The 21,264-nt window shown below is 41.8% G+C and overlaps 1 pseudogene; it reads right to left on the reverse strand.

Moving 5' to 3' along the window:
* Positions 1-9,157: 9,157 nt before the first annotated feature.
* On the reverse strand, positions 9,158-18,599 carry LOC117599569 (uncharacterized; annotated as a pseudogene).
* Between the last annotated feature and the right edge of the window lie 2,665 nt (positions 18,600-21,264).

Raw genomic sequence — 21,264 nt, forward strand, 5'->3', positions numbered from 1 at the left:
TAACAAAAATAATCCTAGATTCTTATTTAATACTGTAGCAAAATTGACTAGGAATAAGGCCACAATAGAAACATGCACACAATCATTATATAGCAGTGATGACTTCATGAATTTTTTCAATGTTAAAATTGAAAATATCAGTAAAAAAATTCTAAAAGACTATTAATTTAAAACCAGACAGTTTTATAACTAACCCTGTAGATAATAATAAAATATCAGATCAATGATTAGAATGTTTTACTCCTCTTCTAGAGACTGAACTAATTTCATTAATTTCATCATCAAAATCAACCTGTATACTAGATCCCTTATCTACATGTTTTGTCAAACAGATCATTCCAGAAACAATTAAATCTCTTCTAAAGATAATCAATCCTTCCCTTAGCACTGGCTATGTACATAAATTTTTTTAGACTAGCAGTTATCAAACCAATGATTAAAAACACCTATTCTCGAACCCTGTCAGCTGTCTAACTATAGACCAATATCAAACCTCACCTTTATTTCTAAGATCCTAGAAAAGCTACTGTATGCTCAATCCTACACAGGAATAACATTCATGAAAATATCAGTCAGTGGTCTCAACGGTGGTGAGAGTCCAGCTGTCTCGACACAACTAGCCGCTTTGTCTTCCAACGATTGGGCTGTGTTAAAGTAGGCTAACTCCAGGAATTTAGGAGAAGATGAAGGAAAAAGGAGCAAAATCGCAAGACCCTGTCTCCCGAAAACCTTTCCTGATACCCCGGAGGTTTCTGAGCGAAAAACTGTGTTCATGGCAATTTGGTTGACAAAAACCTCAGGCACCGGTTGTTGGTTCTACCGAGCCAGTTACTGCGTGGAGAAAGAGAAGGTGGAAGGAGTGCGGAAACCCAGGGAGTACTTTGTCCTGGATCTTTTCAGTTCGGACTGCAGTGTTTTTCATACCGTGTTTGACGTACTGTTTATAGCATGGATAGAAAAGATGAGCGAGATTAATGATAAAATCACATCGCTCTTTCACCGTTGTCGTGACTGGAAAGAGACTCTGGTGACAGAAAAAATTCACCCGTTCAACTCTCACACGCAGGCACGCGCGCAGGAACAGGTGGTGGTGGGACACGCCCCCTCGCCATTGTGTACAATAAAAGAGAGTTCTTTGAAAAATCCGAAAAAAGAGAGAGAGAGAACGATGCATACCAGCGCAGATCACGTGCTTAAGAGAATCCGGCATACACCGGTCATCGTAGACGAAATGGACTCTCTTCCGTCTTCGCCAGAGGAAAGTTATGCTGTTCCGTTACCGATAACGCCGCCATCGACACCGCCTGCTCCCACCCCCTCTGTGGAACCCGGTATCTCTATCCCATCGGACGAGGGTTCGGTGAAAAGCCAGTCTACGCCGCTCATCGTAGACTAAATGGACTCTCTTCCATCTTTGCCGGAGGAAAGTTACGCTGATCCATTATCGATAACGCCGCCTTTGACATCTCTATCCCCGTGGACGAGGGTTCGGCTGTTATGGAGGATCAGACCATGCCTTCTGGCGATGCTTTGCAGGAGTGCTTCGACGACACCGAGAACGTGCCCCCTGCCAATCAGGCTGACCGAGTCGATGTTCCGGTCCCACACTGGGTGAGGCCGACCGCCTTTTTCGAATGCCTGAGAATGGCCGTGCTTCATCTGGTCAACAAGGCTCTGACACGCTACCTGGAAAGCAGATGCAACGCACACATGCCTGCTCGACCCTCCCGAGGATATCCACCAGACCGACTTTGACGGTTTGATGCAAAAACTCATAACCCCTTGGTTCTTCGAGGCTGTGCGTCGATATCTGGATGAGTTTGGCTTCCCGGAGGATAAGGAACGAGTCAGAACGGCGGTTGTGCTTTTTTTTGCTGACGATAAAAGCCGAGAGCCCCATCCACGAAAGCATCTATCGAATGTACCACGATTTTGTGCCTGGTGATAAGAAAATAGCGGGTCTGGAAAAGCTGACCCAATTCTGCTTTCAGGGTTGCTGAATTTCTTTTATTATATACTTTTTTTCGTTAACACGTATGTAGTTTCTTTTATGTCATAATCTTTGTGTGTGTGTATATTTTGAAAAAAAAAAAATGGGGCATTACTGGGGGAAACCGGCTATCGACCACGAGACCCCACATCATCATCTCTCAGCTGATAGAAATCCTGGGTCGAGCAATCTGCAATAAAATCTATATGAATGTCAAAGACTAGGATGTTGAGAGACTAGAAAACTTGCTGGAAAAAGTCCGGAACCACCCGACGCAAATACCTTGGAATAGCGTGGGATACCGTGTCTGCGAGCAAATCTGGTTTGTCGGGTAGCTTTAAAGAAATTGTAAATAAATTGTCAAAAGTCCGAGTATGGCATCTTCTTGTTTTTTGTGTTCTGTTTGTCGATGTTGAACCCGAAACTTGAACCCGGAGAGTGGTTCAAGTTTGATCGAAAGATGGCTTACTATCCAGCCGATTTACACGTGGGGTTTTATCATATGTTCTGTTACTGCGACGTAGTACGGCTGAAGCTGGTCAGTGACGCTTATGCTCACGAGAGTGGTTGATGTCCAAGGAACGTATGGTGACGTCATCACACTCCGTTTCGACTGCCCTCCACAGGATTTATTTACCCGTGAGCAAGCAGCACACTGAAAACATTAAGATCGAGATAAAATCGGATCAAAACCGACTGGTAGAATTCAGCTACAGGAAGGTTGTCGTGACGCTTCACTTTAGACCAAAAACAGAGTATATATTATATATAATCTTTGTGTGTGTGTATATATTTTGAAAAAAAAAATGGGGCATTACTGGGGGAAACCGGCTATCGACCACGAGACCCCACATCATCATCTCTCAGCTGATAGAAATCCTGGGTCGAGCAATCTGCAACAAAATCTATATGAACGTCAAAGACTAGGATGTTGAGAGACTAGAAAACTTGCTGGAAAAAGTCCGGAACCACCCGACGCAAATACCTTGGAATAGCGTGGGATACCGTGTCTGCGAGCAAATCTGGTTTGTCGGGTAGCTTTAAAGAAATTGTAAATAAATTGTCAAAAGTCCGAGTATGGCATCTTCTTGTTTTTTGTGTTCTGTTTGTCGATGTTGCGTGTGAACTTGTGCAAAACCGACATCCTGTAAACATTTTGGATGAATTAAAAAAATTACACGCTGTTATTTATCATACTTTTGATCATTCTGTCTTCGCTCAAACTTTGTATATGATAAAAAGTTAGTTTTGTATGTATACAAGAATGTGAATAAAGAATTTTTAACATGAACAAATAATCCGTGACCTAGTCTTTTTGTCTCATTTGGGTTTTTACCATGTCTGAGAAACGTCTGATGAAAAAAGTTTATTATGATCCTGCCCACCCAGGTAGCTTCGGCGGCGTAGAACAACTACGCAGGGGTGTGCAAGATGAAATGGGGAAGATGGTGGGGGGTGGAAAACGTCAAAGATTTTTTTATCCGAGCAGGACACTTATATTCTACACAAACCCGCCAGAATACATTTAACTAGTAATAGAGTTTTCGTCCCGCGTCCCTTAAACCAATTTCAAGCTGATCTGTGCAATATGCAAGCTGGGTATAATGAGGGGTATAATTATTTATTAACGGTCATAGACCTATTTTCCAAAAAGGCTTACGTCAGGGCTCTAAAGAGAAGAACGTCGGTGGAGGTGGTAAAGGCTCTTGAATCCGTTTTCGCCGAAAGTCAGACCCCCGTAAAACTACAGACCAACGCGGGGAAAGAATTTTTTAACAAGGGCTTTGAGAGTTTGATGAAAAAATACAATACCATACATTTTTCCACAGCCAGCGACTGCAAAGCCTTGGTGATAGAAAGATTTAATCGTACTTTAAAAGGCAGAATGTGGAGGTATTTCACAGCAAACAATACCCTGCGTTACCTCGACGTCTTACAGGAGTTGGTGAAAAGCTACAACGGTGGTTATCACAGCGCTATTAAAATGGCGCCTATGCAGGTGACCGCCGAGAACGCCTTTCAAGTGTTTCACAACCTGTATGGTACGTCTATGGTCCGGAAGGGTCGGTTAAAAACGAATTTTAAGAAGGGAGACCTCGTCAGAATATCGAAATTGAGGGGAGTATTTGATTAAAAATATTTTTAACAACGACGTGTTAAAGGTGTCCGAGCGTGTTCCTCGCGAACCTCCCGTGTACAGACTGGAGGATTATGACGGACAACCTGTTTGAGGTATGTTTTACGAGGCCGAGTTGCAAAAAGTAAAAATGGACGGTGATCGAGTTTACCACGTAGAGATTCTGAAGCGCCGTACCGTCAGAGGTGAAAAACAGGTCTTTGTACTGTGGAAAAACTGGCCCGAGAAATTCAACAGTTGGATCAGAGCCTCCTATTTAAAAAATATATAAAAAACACATGCGCCGGCGCCGCGCCATTTCCATCATGTACAACCCGAAGCACAGAGGGTTTTTCATTACCCTACCCTCCAACGCTAGCCTCGAAGTTTATAAAGATAATAAGAGTTCTAGTTACCGCGTGGATTTGGCCCAACATATCAATTTGATAGGCGAGTGGGAGGTCTCCTTGACGGAAGTTTCACACCCTACGTGGTTTACAGTGCCTACGGAACATGCCTATTTCGAATGGAGGGTAAAGCCCAAAGAACCGGCCACCGAGAGTGAGATACATCGTAAAAAATTTGTGACGGGTAGTTTCAGCACCCTGGCAGCGTTCAGAACGGAGCTGGACGCGTATTTTAGAAGAATTAATTCGGATATCCACCCGGTACATAACGTCCAGAAGAAATTCGATTTCCAGGCGGGGGTCAAACGGGGGTTCCCCCTTCTCTCGCTTACGTTTTAGGTCTGAAACCCGGAGAGTGGTTCAAAGTTTGATCGAAAGATGGCTTACTATCCAGCCGATTTACACGTGGGGTTTTATCATATGTTCTGTTACTGCAACGTAGTACGGCCGAAACTGGTCAGCAACGCTTATGCTCACGAGAGTGGTTGATGTCCAAGGAACGTATGGTGACATCATCACACTCTGTTTCGACTGCCCTCCACAGGATTTATTTACCCGTGAGCAAGCAGCACACTGAAAACATTAAGATCGAGATAAAATCGGATCAAAACCGACTGGTAGAATTCAGCTACAGGAAGGTTGTCGTGACGCTTCACTTTAGACCAAAAACAGAGTATATATATTATTTATATATATATTATATTATATTATATTATATTATATTATATTATATTATATTATATTATATATATACATAAAAAAAACCGTTTTTTTTTTTTTTTACACGACCATCATTCGTTCTCGCGCGGTAATAGCGACACGACGTCTAAACATTGCACTGGTTGGAGGAAAATAATAATAATAAAAAATGGCACAGGTGGTCCCTATGGAGGACCCTCATAGATTCGTACGTTATAAGCCAGGTGGGAGGGGATCTAAGGGGTTTTTACAGATCGCCCGTCACGTACGGTCGCGGTATAGGTTCCATATTCTCAAAACTGTTTCGTTTCGTAACCCCTCTGCTGAAAAAATGTTTCGAAATAGTCAAACCACACCTTAAAACATCGGACACGTTCAGGCGGGTTGTGGGGAATAAGTCGACCGACAACAAGCGGAAAAATCAAGAGGGGTCAGGGAGTATCGTGGTTTTGTCACGTCGGTTGAGAAGACGTCCTCCGGGGGAACGTCTCCCCCCACCTACCTCTAATAAACGTTTGAGGGGTAAGAAGAAGAAATCAGTCGCGAGAAGCAGGCCGTCGAACAGGAAGACCACTTGTAGCTTCGATATATTTTAATCAGGGAACGAAATATGGCTCCCTTACATCAGAAATCTCACGAATGTACCCTGCGCGAGCTGGATTTATTTTCAGCTCCAATGATGCAGCTTTCTATAGAGGATAAAATCTACACGGAAATCTCCCCCCATGTCGGCCATCACCGACGCGGGTCCTATTGAGTTTTTCATTCCTGGGCATGGTGAAAAGTATCTGGATCTGAACGACACCTTGTTGCATCTTCGTCTGAAAATCACTAACGCCGACGGTACGGACCTGGCCGATGGTGCTGCGGTAGGCCTAATCAATTACCCCCCGAATACGATATTCAGCCAATGCGACGTCGTTTTGGGGGATCGTTTAATCTCGCAATGGAGCGCCACGCACCCCTACTGTGCCATGATCGAGACTCTGCTCAACTTTTCACCGGATACTCTCGGAAGTCAATTCAGCGCCGGTCTTTTTTTTTTTTTTTTTTTTTACAAAGACAGGAGACATCTGAAAGATTTACCTCTGAGCATTAACCACAGCGAATTTAATGAAGGATAAGCCCTGTTCGCGTTTAATCTCAACCCCGCCGACGATAGCGACGCGCTATCTGTCGTCTCAAGCGGTAATTTGAGACTGGAGATGAAATTTGGAGCGCCTTTACCGAATACCACTGCGCTTATCGTCTACGCTTGTTACGATTCTATTCTAGAGAATAGATCTCTATTCTATCATTCTCTTATTGTTTTAGAGATTGACTCTAAAAGACAGGTGTTGGTGGATTATTACTAAACTTGGACAATCTTCAGCTAGAGAGTCTTTTGCGGCATCTTCCGAGAAACGTATTTCATGGCGTGTGGGCTTCCGACCACCTACCCTCTCTGAATCCGACCTTTAGACCTCCCGCCTACTTCGTGGTCAACACACACCCTGCCCACATGCCCGGCGAGCATTGGTTAGCATTAACCCTGGAAAAGGGGGGTGAAGCCACCTTTTTTGATTCTTACGGATTTCCCCCCAACTTTACTCGTTACCCTTCCACCATCCTGCTCCAAAAACACTGAGTACCATAGCGCTCAATTACAACAGTCTATGTCGACGGTATGCGGTCATCACTGCGTCTTTTATCCCTATCACCGCGCGTGCGGATTATCTTTCGACCAACTATTGTCTTTGTACGACTAGATACGTTAAAAATAAAATCAGTTCCTACCCGAAACAGGGTTGCTGTTTTTTTGAAAAACTGGACACATAATAATTTGATTAATAAAATCTTTATTGATGAAAAAACACTCGATCGATTCGTTTATTATGTATAGTTAACCCACCGCGGGGATAGAACGATTCGTTTTCTGTTCGTTCTTTTCGTAGCGGAACGTAGTCTCTTTTTCTTCGGATAACTTCTATGTCACACGATGTCTTTTAAATTCTACAACCGTGCCCGTCTTCAGGAAACGGTATTGATCACGAGCCTGCAGGTTATTTATTGAGGATAACGGGATGTTGAGTTCCAACAGAGTATTCAAAAATTTTGCCCAACCAGTGGGAGACGGGGATTTTTTTTAATAGGGGAGGGCGAAAGGTGTTTGAATAAATCGATCATATGAGACCCTTTCACCGCCTCGCCTTTATAAACAAATTCCCCTTTCGAATTCCACCCTCCGGCGCTCTCGGATAATTTCTCAATGATGTATTCGGCATTCTTGCGATCCCGAGAGGGGAGGTTCCTCAAAACATCGTCGATCGTACGGATTGTACCCCGCTGTCTCGAGAAGAGTCCTTGCCTCCCCCGCGGTCCTCTGTCGCATCACGGTCCTCCGCCGCATCACGGTCGCTCAGCGTCACGGTCAGTCTACGTCCCGTCTGTTTCTGATGCTTCTGCTTTAAACAGTTTTTTTAAAAAAAAAAAAAAAATCGGCCAGCAGTCTGATAATTTTTCTCCGCCGTCGTAGTTTTTTGTATTGGGTAGGGGTTAAGGGGATGTTCCCCTTTAAAAGATTTAAAGCGATTTCACACAGTGTCCGGATAAAGTCGGGGGAGCAGTGAACAAGGATGTCTTTACGTTTCCGGGGTGTGGAGTGGTACAGAGCGGCGAGTAAGGGAGCGTGTCTTTTTATACGAGCCGTCATGGTTTTCTCACGTACACGGTCGACCACTGGTGAGGAAGTACTCCACTCCTCAGTCTGTATTGCTCTGGACACCCGGGTGGGAGATCGACTATTAAATAACCGTGTGCGTCTTGGGTAGCATCTTCGAAACTCTCTAAAAAGAATGCATTTTGTGCCGGAAAGATCTGCCGAGCTAATATGTTCATCTGGAGTTTATCCCGAGGGTTTTTAAAACACCACCAAATAATTGCTGTTCAGACTAATGGTACGGCTGTGTTTACCTCGGTGAAACAGGTTTTGAGTCAGCATCATGACGCTCATGTTTCTGTGATTTCGGTACTGAGTAAAAATTTTAACCACTTACGGATGATCGGAGGCTTGAAAAATAACGTCGTCCAAAATGATCAAATGTTTTTGATAGTGAGGAAACAGGTTTTCATCGTCAAAAGAATCAGGGAGGCCTTTAACAAATTTAATCTTTTTATTCATCTTTCGCAGCTCATCATACATAGGTTGAAAAGAAGTATACATCCACACAATGTTTTCGGGCACAATATTCATGACGTGTTTACAGTTTTCCAATACATTTTTTACAAAATAGGTTTTCCCACATCCGCTAGGACCCACGATCATGCATGAAAAAGGGAAGATGAACCTAGGCTCAAAATCGACTTCCTCCATAACGCAAGGGTGTGACATTTTTTATTTAGCCCCTTAAAAAATTAAAAAATATGCATTAACCAAATGGTCAGAGTCGTTCCGTCCGCAAAGAGACGTCTTGTCGTATACCACCAGAAACTTTTTCTGAAATGTCGAATTTAATGTGAAACCCTTTTTATCAAGCACTATACCGTGCTGCGGGATCTCGATAGCACCCCCCTCCACTGAGGACCGCAGATATCCCTCCACCAGCTCTCGGACACTGTCAAAGTTGACCCGTTCACAGCATTTCCGCGTCTGAGTGATGCCTTTAACGCGCATCACTACTTTTTTTATTTTTCGTCTGGTACGCGTAACTTTTTGGGCCCGCTGCCGCAAACTCCTGAATGCTATCCCCGTCCAATTCATCCGTCAAGTCCCCTAGATAGTTCCCCAGCTCTAAAGGCGTCTCGCCCTTCTTCACCACGTAAACCAAACTGTCTGTGCCCATGTAAGGAATCCTCTCTCGCAACATTTCCAGGTAGCTGCTATGAATATATTACTACGTTTAGCGGGGAGTTGAACGCAACGGTCGCTGTATCTCCATCTCATTAAAGCTCTCTGATCATAGAGCCTTAGCCACCTGTCTTCACTTCTATTTTGGAGGGGTCAAACAGGACGCCTTGATACTCCTGATAGTCCCTAATGTATCTCTCCCTGCTTTCCTGATCCGTCGTGCTGGGTGGGTAACCCGAGGCTTCCTGCTTTCCTTTTAAGAACGTGTGTACGTACCCCGTAAACACAGAATCGCTACTTTAATCAAAGTGCCACACCTCTGTAATTTTTGCCACTGTGTACCCCATCTCCAGGACCTTGTTAAATTCTACCGTGACCCAAACCCCAGTCAGCGCTCTGGCCTCATCGTCGTGCATGCAGGGATCCTGCTGATGGTTGGATTCCACACAGGTGCGACACAACGGAAAGATTAATTTACCGTGCACGCTTTTGTAAGGTAAAACGGGAAAAAAGAGGCTGCGGGGCGGATAGACGGTGGCCCTGATTAAACCGAAGTAATTTCGGGGGTCTCTGAAATCTTTGTAGATGACGGTGGGGTGGTCTAAGGGGTCAGGGCACGTACTGTTAACGTAGGGCTACAGGGAAGTGACGACGTAGTACACCGTTTCCCCTGGCCCCGAGGTGTGTCTCAACTTGACGGCGCTCGTACTACCGCCGTATAGAGCAGCGCAAGGGGAGAGAGGCTCTGGAGGGTTAAACATGCGGAGAAACTATGACCCGCGCACATGATTTTTTTCATCTCGTCCCACTCGTGCTCTCTCACTACAACGACGCATGCGCCGTGTTCGGACTCTAATGTCCTAACTCTCTTCAGGTGCAGCTCACCGAAGGTCACGCCCCTCAGCAGACATATCTACACGGGGTTAAAACACTGAGGGCAGCCGTGGTAAAAGCAACCGTGATATTCCCACGCGTGTTTCTGCCGTCTATCTCGGCGTAACCGTCTACAAAAAAGGGCCCGATCTGTTTCTCGCCCATATTCAGAGCGTGCCAGAAAAAGATTTCTTCTTTAGCCATGACCCATTCTAACCATTGGATGGACGCATGCAAGAATCTTTTACATCGCTGCGCGTAACCATATGGGCAGGGTATGGACAGTCTTTTAGGAACCATGTAATTGTTATAAACACTTTCATACATGCTGAAGCGATGGAACCGAAAGAGTCCATGCACGTTTCGCTTAAAAACTGATCTCTGAATTTAACACAGCCCTGCGTAGGCCGAGGGGGGAGGGTAGGGGCCTACGTACCGGAGATGCTCCGCGGAGCTGAATTTGTGAGGAAAATACCCCTTGGCTTGATCTCCGAAGCCCAAAGCTTTTGGGAAATCGCTAAGGCGCATGTGTAGAAAAGAGAGAGTCTATGAATTTCATCCTCGAAACTGAATATTTTACTACCCGTCATGAAAATCCCACGGGGTGATAGCCCCTCTTTCAACATGTCCTTCAAAACCAGGTAGCTGTCAAACCCTTTAGCGTTGTAAGCTATAAAAACGTTTTGTCTGTACCGATCGCTTCTGAAATCCATAAGAAACTGTTTAACACACCCTGGACCGTAAAACGCATTCTCTTGCAAACACCAGAAAGGGGACATGCTCTCCCTTCTCATCCGGGAACGTTTCAAAGTCATAAAAGATCAAATCGGGACGCTCGTTATCCACCAGGAGAGGTCGAATGTAGCACCTGTGATCGGTATACGACCCTTTCTTTAACGCATCCCCGCAGATTTTACATTTAGATTTAATACACCTATGCACGCCTCCCGCGCAGGCTCTCTCGCTAACGGACACAGCTTTTGCATTTTTTTCACCAGGTCACAGAGAGTAAATTCCCTCCCGGTGGCGATGTTTTGCTTAGCTTCTTTGTGTCGGTCAAAACATGAAGGCGACAGTCAGGGCAAATACTTTCTGCGACAGTCAGGGCATTCTAAGGGGTTGAGCGGCTGCGGGGTCGTTGCAGACGTGACAGTAACCTCGACAGCTGTGCACGTAGGAGCAATCGAAACCCCGGTGCACAGCAAATTTTAAAGTGTTAAATTCAACACTTTCAGTGTTTATATAGGTCCACACTAAATAGAGTTAAAAGCACACTTAAAGTAGTGTTACTTTTTTTTACACTTGCAGAGTTAAAAAAAGCACTGTAAGTGTTTATCATTAACACTATAAGTGTTTCTCTCCACCCCCCACAGGCTCCATTTACACCAAGTCGGTGTTAAATTGACACTGTGTCAATAGCTTAACAACAAATGGTGTTATTTTTTAACTCTAACAAGTTCACTCAATTCACAGTATCTCTGTACTTCAAATGCATGGTGATGCTCTGAAAATTGTTCTGTCAAAAGTTTGTTAAGAATAAAATACACAGTGCTGTCAATTAAAAGTATTTTCCGAATCTGACTGAAAACAGGAATTTCATCCTCAATTTCATTGCATACAATCAGGTCTTGTCTGTATTTTGTCCCATCTATTTTCACCCAGTTCATGGAATGCATGCTTGACTGTATGGGATTCTGCAGCATTCCTGACAACTTTTCACCATCATTCACATCATCCCAACAGAATGTTTTCATTGGTCCACACTCCACTTGACTCAATGGTGGTGTTTCCCAAAGATAGACTAATGACATCTGATTACTTTTTGCTAGAGATTTGGTAATGTTTTTGAAATTTTTTAGTGTATTCTTAAAAACCTTATGCTTCGCCTCAAACCTCATGCTCCACATGTGCACCAACGGACCAATTTTGCGAATACAGGCAGCATAATGGACCATGAAATGATGTTTGGGCAGCAAGTTTTTGTGTGGGTACAATTCTTTAAATATTTCATGGTGCTCAATTAGATGTTTCAAGTGGACAGTCATACCTTTAGAAATACATGGGGAAAACACCAGGTTAAGAATTTGAAGTAAGTGAAGAAGCAAATGCCAGTTTTTATCTCCTACGGGTACAATATCACCAAACAATAATAGAATGTTTTTGATTAGACAGAGTGCCTGGATAGAGTTGAGTCCTATGCTATTTCCACTGTGCTCCAAATTCACCTTTGTAGGGTGGTTTTTCCTCTCTAAATATCCATAATCATTTGAATATATTCTCGAGAGCAATTCACTCTGTGTAACAAAATTTTCTGAAAGATACTCAAACAATAGTTTCATTTCAAAATGGACAACTCCTTCCAGGAGGTCGTGCATCACATCTAGAGAGTAGTTGTGGCACACATGAAAACATTGCAGACTATTGAGTGTTGAGTTTCTTTTAAGGCCGTGTCTTGACTTGAGGGTCAGATTCCAACTCACTGCACTGCTGTTCATAAATTGTCCGATCGCGTAAAATAACGCTAAAATCATTCTCACTGTAAACAGACTGGACATCAACTTTGTCAAACAGAGACGACAGATGTAATGGCCACTGAATGATTCTGTGAATCCAAGGATTGAATGCATCCCCAAGTTGTCTCCAGTTACCTGACATATTGTGCCATAAACTCTGTCTGTCGAAAAAGGTAGTTCAATACTATCTGTTTCTGGAATCAGTGGTTCCAAAATGGGGTCAAACCCATACTTTTTCACATCTTGTGCATGAAATAACACTACCAAATGAAATCAGTCTTGAATTAAATTTTGGAGGTAGATTCCGAAGCACAAAATACAGAGCAACTTTGTGTACCCCACGTTTAGAGCCAAGAGAGTTTGCAGTTTCAAATTCATCGAAGTATACCTGAATTTGTAAAGCACTGGGATGTTTTGAGAATAATGGATGACTCTAGAAGTAACTTCCATCACAAAAGTCCTCAAAATGTCTTTCAGCAGTGTACATACATCTACATTTCGAAACCCAAATTTTAATGATTCCAAAATTGGGACATAAACGAATGTTTCTTTTACTGGGACCTGATCATCACATCCTGTTTGTTTGTTTCTCCCAGTGTCGTATCTTATGCCAAGAATAATTTTGATGAAATAATTATTTCTTTTTGTTTCACTGTTAAACATAGAAAAGGGACTCTCAAAATGACCTTCAACTGCTGATCTGACTGGGTTATCCAGAGGAATGACAGACATCACATTTTGGCGAATTTGGTTATGAATTTCTGTGATAAGGTCCTCAAGCTCCGAAATGAACGATGACACCAAGTTACTAGCTACTCCACTGCTCTGTAATTTGGCCACTATTGAGGCACATATATCTGCCATCTGATTAACACTGGGAGTTAACACTTCACCAGATGGCAAATCAAGAACTGGACTGGATTCAGTAACATGAGCACTGTTCAAATGCTTTCGAAAACCAGAATATGTACAAAACTGCCGACTACAGCCACTCTGTGCACATAACAACTTGAACTTCAACGAAGGATAGAAACTGTGTGTGAGTCTTAAATGAGAGATCAAAGAGTGTCTGTTTGTGTGCAAACAGCATAAACACTTTAACATTAAACTAGTTTAACAGTTTTGCACGCAACTCCTTGAAGTGGGGAGACTCACTGGTAAGACCAATATCGATGTTGTAGATTGTGGTCTGGAGGAAGGTGAAGACGTTGACAAGGGCTCCCTCATATGACAGGTTGAACACATAGTAAACTTTGAAGAGCTCATCGACAGCACTCAAAGAGCTGGTTCCTGCACAAGGGATGAGGTGCTTGTCCACAACCACATAGAACTTGTCAATCTTGCTCTTGAGTCTTCCAGATGCCAGTAGGTATGGCTGGTGACTCTCCCTCCCACAATCAATTGAGAGTCCAAAAGGTAAAATTTAGACAGGGTCAGATTATGGCAGTGTTTTTCAATCCTAGTCTTAGGGATCTTCCAGTACTTAGCAAAAATAAACATAATCTTCACTTCATTAGGTGAGAGCACCATGAACTGAAATGTGTCAGTTAAGAGACAAATCAAATGTGCAAAGCAGTGGGTCCCAAGGACCAGGAACGAAAACCACCATATTATAGTACTCATAACAAAAATCATAACTTAAATGTGACTTCTACATCAGTATTGTGGGTGTTACCTTATGGAAGTTCACAAGTCTCTCAACAGCCTCTGTCGAGCAGATCTTAGTCTTCTTCTTCCCTGGGGGAGGAGGCAGGAGATGCAACAGGAGAATAACAGATGACATGTCATTGTCCCAATCTTGGAATTTAGAATAAAAAAAGAAAAACATTTAGCATTTATATAGCAAGAAACCAGAGAAAATTTGAAAGACATCCTCTCAAATCAGGCCAACCATTTTCAGATCCTTGTCCCTCTGCTGCACTGATAAGACTCCGAATTTCTTCATTGATTATCTTCTGCTTAAATGCAGTCTCCCACCTCTCAAGCAACTTGTTGGATGTTTCAGAATTGAACAGCAGAGCTGATTAAGTCCTGATTTATCTAATGACAAAGCACATTACAAAATGAATAAGATGTTACTTAGGACTATATACCAATCTTTACCTCCAAAATGGATAGTGTGTGCATGTCGTTTGATAGACTAATAAATTATATGCAAATGAGTCAACCATTGTCAACTAAATCCAATTACTATCACTATGAAAGGTATGTGTGAGTGAGAGATAAATTTATGAATGGAGTAAGACTAGGTAGCAAGCATGTCAAGTGTGGCCTTATGTCAAGTAGCAAACATCAAAAGACATGTCTAAAACGTAGACTTCAGACATTTTTTGAAAAGGATCATAAATGTTATATTTACCAATCCTCTTCACATCCGGAAATCTTGGAAATATATTGAGGACATCAGCTGATCTTTCAGGATTGTGTACCAGTTCTTGTCTATGCTTAAAAGTTTGCTTCATCTTCTGCATAACTTCAGCTTCATCAGCTGCATGGACAAGAAAGGAAATTGCCTCCCTGCATGCATCTCCTTCAAGCTGCTGCCCAACGTCCGTCATTCTTCGCCGACTTGGTCCTCCACTTTCTCTAAGCAGACATCTCTGTTTTGGGTTCTTTCTCAACAAAGTTTTTAGGTGCCAGGAGATGTACCCTGTTCCCTTTTCTGGATCGTACAAATGTTCCTGTCAAAAAGACAAGAAAATATATTTAGGTTAAATCTGAACAGTCAGTAAGTCACATTTTATAGATAAATATATCATGTCTAACAAGATTGTGTTATACGAGTACATCAAGACAAATGATTCTTACATAGCCTTTTGTGGAAAAAGGGTCTCTCAGGCTAGGAAAGAGAGAAACAAAGGCATATGTCCCGCTGTTTGCGTGTAGGGATCCTCCTACAGAGTAAGAAGATATGGTTTATGCTAAAGTTAAAAACCTTGTTTTCTACACAAGTTGATACACTGCTGTGTATTTCCTGAATCTGTGCACTGAAGTCTTACCCATGAATCTCTGTCATGACAACAACATTAACAAGCTGACGGCTGGTGCTGTGCTTTAAAGTTTTAGTTGTCTGGTATTCTTCAAGCACATCTTCACCACCAGATTGTTTTTCCAGGGCATCTTGGACAATCTAACGATACATGAACACAATACAGGTGGAAACAGTCTAGTAAAATGGTAAAATTATTATATGGACAAATTAACCATACCAGATAACATGCATACATACTCGTTTTGCCTTTGCAGCATCTATGCCAAAACTGTTGCTGGCCCTTGCTGCTTGATTCTGGACTGCTCTCTCAGTCTCTTCACAGTCAGTAGAAGGGAGTGAAAGAGTATCAGTGCTTGTGCTGGGGGTTGAAGATCTTGCAGGTGAAAACTCTTGAAAGCAAAACATTTTCATGTTCCCTGTAAAAGCATTAATTTGAAATTTAATAGTAAAACTACTATTAAACTACTACAAAACTTTGTGTACTAGTGCAGTGGTTCTCAAATTTGGGGACAAGATCACTCCCGGGGTCTCTGAATAATTTCAATGGATCACAAAATGGTTTGAAAAATGCAATATTTACTTGCATCCCGCGGCAACTGGCTCACTAGTTAGCAATACAGTGCGCAACTGCAGTTGAAAACCACAGTGGCAGAAATGGATAAATTTGTAATTCGTAGGTCTAAAAATGTTAGTTACATTATAGTTAAAATGTTGAACAGGACAGTTTCTTTTGTTTATTGTTTGTGTATTCTGTGGTAGTGGGGGTTGCAAGTTCTTCAATGCTACTTTAGGGGTCGTTGGCTTAAAAGTTTGAGAACCACTGAAATTTGTCATTATCTCGATGAAACCCTGTGCTAGATTGTCAGTTGTTATTCTGCTAGATCTAGCTGAAGTTTTGACAGCGATAACCACCAGATCCTTTTGTTCACCGGTTTGTCACTAAATATTTCAGGAACTTCAAATCCCTGGTTTAAATCCTAACCCAAACAAATATTCAGGAAACAGGCAAATAAACATTTTTTTTTCTTGCACACTTACCTGCACATAATGTTGAAAAAAAAATTGGTTGTACATTTTTACTACTACTTGTATTCATTCCTTTTCTAACCTGTTTTAGGTTAGACAGTGTTTGCATTACTAGCACTAGTAATATTCCCTCATAATAAAGTGTCAGATAAATGTAAATGTGTTTCCAACCCATTCTTTTGTACCTATAGATACAATAGCGCCCTTGAAAGAATGTCTTAAGTGTTATTATATACTTACCGTCAGACAAGCCAGCAAAAATATTTTCTTCTGAACATCTTACAGTTAGGCATAATTGTGGACTGCCTTCAATCAGTTCATGGAAGATGTCCTCCTCCTCCGTGGTGTCTGTGTCTAAGACTTGAAGAGTTGCAGTTCTTGCAAGCCCAAATTTGCTTGTAACTGAAAAATAATTTCAACAATAACAAATATAATTGTATAAATAATACGATTTATATGATAACTAAAGTCTTATGATAGTGTTACTATCTATCTATTACCAGTCAAAAGTTTTTGAACAGTAAGTTTTTTAATGTTTTTTAAATAGAAAACAGTTATTTTAAATAGTAAAAATATTTCAAAATTTTACTGTTTTTGCTTTACTTTGGATCAAATAAATGCAGGCATAATGAGCAGAAGAGACTTCTTTAAAAACATAAAACATACTGTCCAAACACTTTCGACTACAATTAGATTTCATTATGATTTACTTAAGAAGAGTCAAATATTAGTTTAATTCAATAGCATTTAACTATAAGCACCTTAATTTTTAACATTACTAAAATCAAAAGTTATATTTATGAACAGCTATGACTTCTACGAGGACATGGACACTGTCTACAAGTCAGAATGTCATTGTTACGATAACTGGGACATGGTGTGAACGCACCTTTATTCTTTCAAACTTATTTTTCTTGCCTCTCCAAAACATATAATCCACATTCTATAAGTTAAGTAATACTAACAAATGAGACCTTATTATAGACATCAAGATAAATTATATTAAGCAAAACCTCAATATTTCAGAAAGTTTGAATAGAAAAGCTCTAACCTAGAAACAAGCCCTGTGAACTTCTATCAGCTTACTGCTATGACTAGCTTTCAGAAGCACATTATCTAAACGCTATCACAAGCTTCTTAACTTACCTTCATCGACAAAATCTTGGAATGTGCAATCGTTATTCAACTTCACAAATTCCTTCACACCTTGATATTGTACCTTCACCAGCATGACTCAAGCTGTCGGTCCAGAAAAAACTGAAAACAATAACATGGTTAATATGAAATAAAACCCAGCGAGCCGCTGCCATCAGAGCCATCAGTCATCCCACCAATATTAAAGCAGCAAAATAATTCCTATTTACTTTTACATAGATGACTGCAGATGAAACGCGCGTTGAGGCACCATGCCATGAGCTAGGATGAAGTTCAATATGCACCTGGCCACAACACAGAAGTTCAGCAAACCAGTTCTTGCTTGATAATCTGATCATTTATCTGTGCGGCCTTAGTTTGGAGGCGAGCGTAATATATGATCAACTTCGAGAAACTTCCTCAGACCATCCGACGCGGCGCGCGCTCACGGGCGAAGTCTGAATAAAGTCCCGTGTTAACATGCATGAACAGGCTATTTAACGTTAATGCACGGTGTCAGCTGTACTGAAATACTCGAGAGAAAATGCATTTAACTGTCATAATATGTCGGCGCAAATAACTTAAGCCTCAGGAACTGAGGAATATGGATGTCGAGTTATTGGACATTAGCTCAGTTTGCTAACATTAGCTGTCCTTGTGGCTCCGATGGTCTGCCGCGTTGTCTAAAGCACAAGAGCAGTGTTGAGAAGCTTATAGTCTAAATGTTTAAAACGTATACATATAAAATTGGTATAAGCTATTAAAAAGATCACACCTGTTTGAACGCCGTCCTCTCCTCGTGGTCATCCGCCATTACACAAAGAGGAAATCAGGGGCAAGGACCGGAAATTGGATCAACTCCTCACTAGTGTCAATCACGTCACCTCGCTGTAATTACATTAACCCCACCACTGACTTTCACTGCAAGTGCTGATGCCTTTCAAATCAACACCAGAATCAACACTTTTTAACTCTGAAAAATTAACACCATAAAACAACACTAAACAACACTGGATATTTTGCTGTGTAGGGTTCCGCACCACTTGAACTATCAGTTCTACTGGCTCGTCAGCGGCGATGGCGTTGTTTGACTGCACTACCCGCTCCAGCAAATCTTCAAAAACAGGGAGAATATTTTCACCTACGTCATCGGCGACGACCGAAACATGATCTCTTACGCTTTCGCCGACCGCTTCCAGCTGTATCACCTCACTGCACTCGGCTACGGATCTCGCATCATCAGCCAGTTCGCGAATGAGTCCGATCACGCTTCGATAAAACATCGCCATATCGGGCACGTCTCCCGGAGGGGGAACGGTTAACACGCGCCTCATCTTTACTGTGTTAAAACTATTGTGCGAAGCGACGCTGATTTCACCCTCCTCCTCCCCCCTGCTCATCCCACGCCCTCCAACCCTCTACCTACCTGTCCATCCTCCCCTACGCTGATTTCTCCCTCCTCCTCGTCCCTGATACCTACAACCTCATCCTCCTCCTCTGCACCGACTACCGAGGGATCCTGGTTTAGACTCTGAATGACGTTCTCTATAGCCTCAAGAGGGTCGTCTTGTTGGTTTAGGCTAAGGATGGCGTTTTCTATGGCCTGTGGAGGATCGTGCCGGATTCCTGCAACATTTTCATCTTCCAGCAAATTATTCCGTACATCTACGTGAAAGGGGATAAGTCCTAATCTGTCTACGGCTAACCGTAATTCAGCGAGGACTCTATCTACATTTTCTTGCAATTAATAATTATTATTTTATATGTTTTTTATTTATTTTATGTTTTTATGATTTCTTTTTATTTTATGCTTTTATGATTTCTACTTATTTTATGTTTTTATAGTTTTTATTTATTTTATATGTTTGTATGATTTCTATTTATTTTATATGTTTTTATGGTTTTTATTTCGAGAAGTGAGAACTAAATAAAACGTCACACCTTTGGATAAATTATTTTTTATTTTTATTATAGCATTCTCCGATCGAACTGCTAAAAAAAAAAGACTATTAAAGGGATCATTTCAAATCACAACTTCTCACACAAGACAGAAACGCTAGCGATATAATTACATATAACACGACTCAACAATCTGATGATCCGCATATATTTCTTGCCGCAAGCGGGTCTTCCGTCTCTCCGACGTCGGCCTTTTGATCTCTGACGAGGATCAGGTTCGGGCGGCGCTTCCGGATTAAGTCCGGGGTTCAGATTTGACCCTCCCTCCGCCTCTGTAAAAAAAAAAAAAATGTCTATCAATAGCACACATACACATATACACCTATAAAATTTTGAAAAACAACAAAAAACATACCGTTAAACAGACTTTTGACTAGCCGAGGTCGACCTACGGGCGAAGGCGATGGCGTTTGAGCCACTGTAAAAAAGATAAGATAAACTTTATTGATCCCACAGTGGGGAAATTCAGTTATCACTGCAGCTCACAGACAGTTTAAGTGCAGGTATTAAGACTAAAAAATAGGAAGAAAGAAATTTAAAATAAGACAAATAAATAAATAAATAAAATGATAAAATTATAAAATATTTTACAAATAGTAAAAGAAAATGAGATTATATAAAATAATAAAATATTGCACAATTGAGCATCACTGTAATGCAATGTTCTGAAGTCTGACAACCGTCGGTATATATGACAAAAAAGTAAGAAGGTTTTTATCAAAACCGTATACATATAAATAAAATAATTGAAAGTAATATATATTATTTAAAATACATGTACATACGGCTGAATAAACTCTTGACTATCGATGATCTGTTTCGAGGAAGTACGCGTCTGGCAGGGGCACCAATCGCTCGAAGTGACGCCGGTGGAGTAGGAGGGACCCACGGGGTAACTAACTCACCGTCCGGAGGAGCGGCCGCCGGCAATCTCGGGGCTTCGACCTCTAAAGCGCACGGGGGACCGCGGGAATACCGGTGGGGAGTATCAAATCACCGGTTCCGAAGGGAGCTACAGATCCGCAGTGTACTTGTAACGGTCTCGCAGACAAATCTTCCTCCTCTAGAAGCTCCCCAAGCACTTCGATGAGACTGTCCCCGCTGGCCTCTTCGGCGCGGTTAACGCCCGCGTAAAATCTGTCCTGCGTGGGAAATATGTTTTTATACCAAAACAAATATCATAGGTGAAAGAAAACAAAAAAAGAGAGTGAATGCTACCTGGATCCGATTGCGCGAGGTTGATTTCCTCAAGCACAACTTTTTTAAAAGAGAGAAAAGTTGTTTTTTTTTTTTTTTAAAAAAGCGTACCTCCGCTTCTAAATAAAAAGGGAAATATTAGAAAGCCTACCCTGATACTCCGGAGTCGGATGAACATCAGAGCGAACTTTCACGACTAGAAATACAGTGTTTATTTAAACAATGTTTGTTAGAGAGAAGAAACAACGTATAATTTCAACAAACTTTTTTTTTACCGCGAACCATCTCGATGGTCTCGTGTTTCTGCTCAAAATGCTAGAAACACGAGGTTACTTATATAATGCACCTTTCTCCTATCATATGTCAGCTCGACTCCATGTTCGAAGAAACACCACATGTCGCTAAATATCAAGAAACATCTGCACCAGCGTGCGGAAACAACAAATCACAGTACTAGGCATAAGACCCGACACAGACTCTTTGTGCTCCCCAACCTTAACAGTCGAGCCTAAATACACTCGACGCCTAAATA

The sequence above is a fragment of the Pangasianodon hypophthalmus genome, chromosome 18, assembly GCF_027358585.1.
Source record: "Pangasianodon hypophthalmus isolate fPanHyp1 chromosome 18, fPanHyp1.pri, whole genome shotgun sequence".
Taxonomy (NCBI): Eukaryota; Metazoa; Chordata; class Actinopteri; order Siluriformes; family Pangasiidae; genus Pangasianodon; species Pangasianodon hypophthalmus.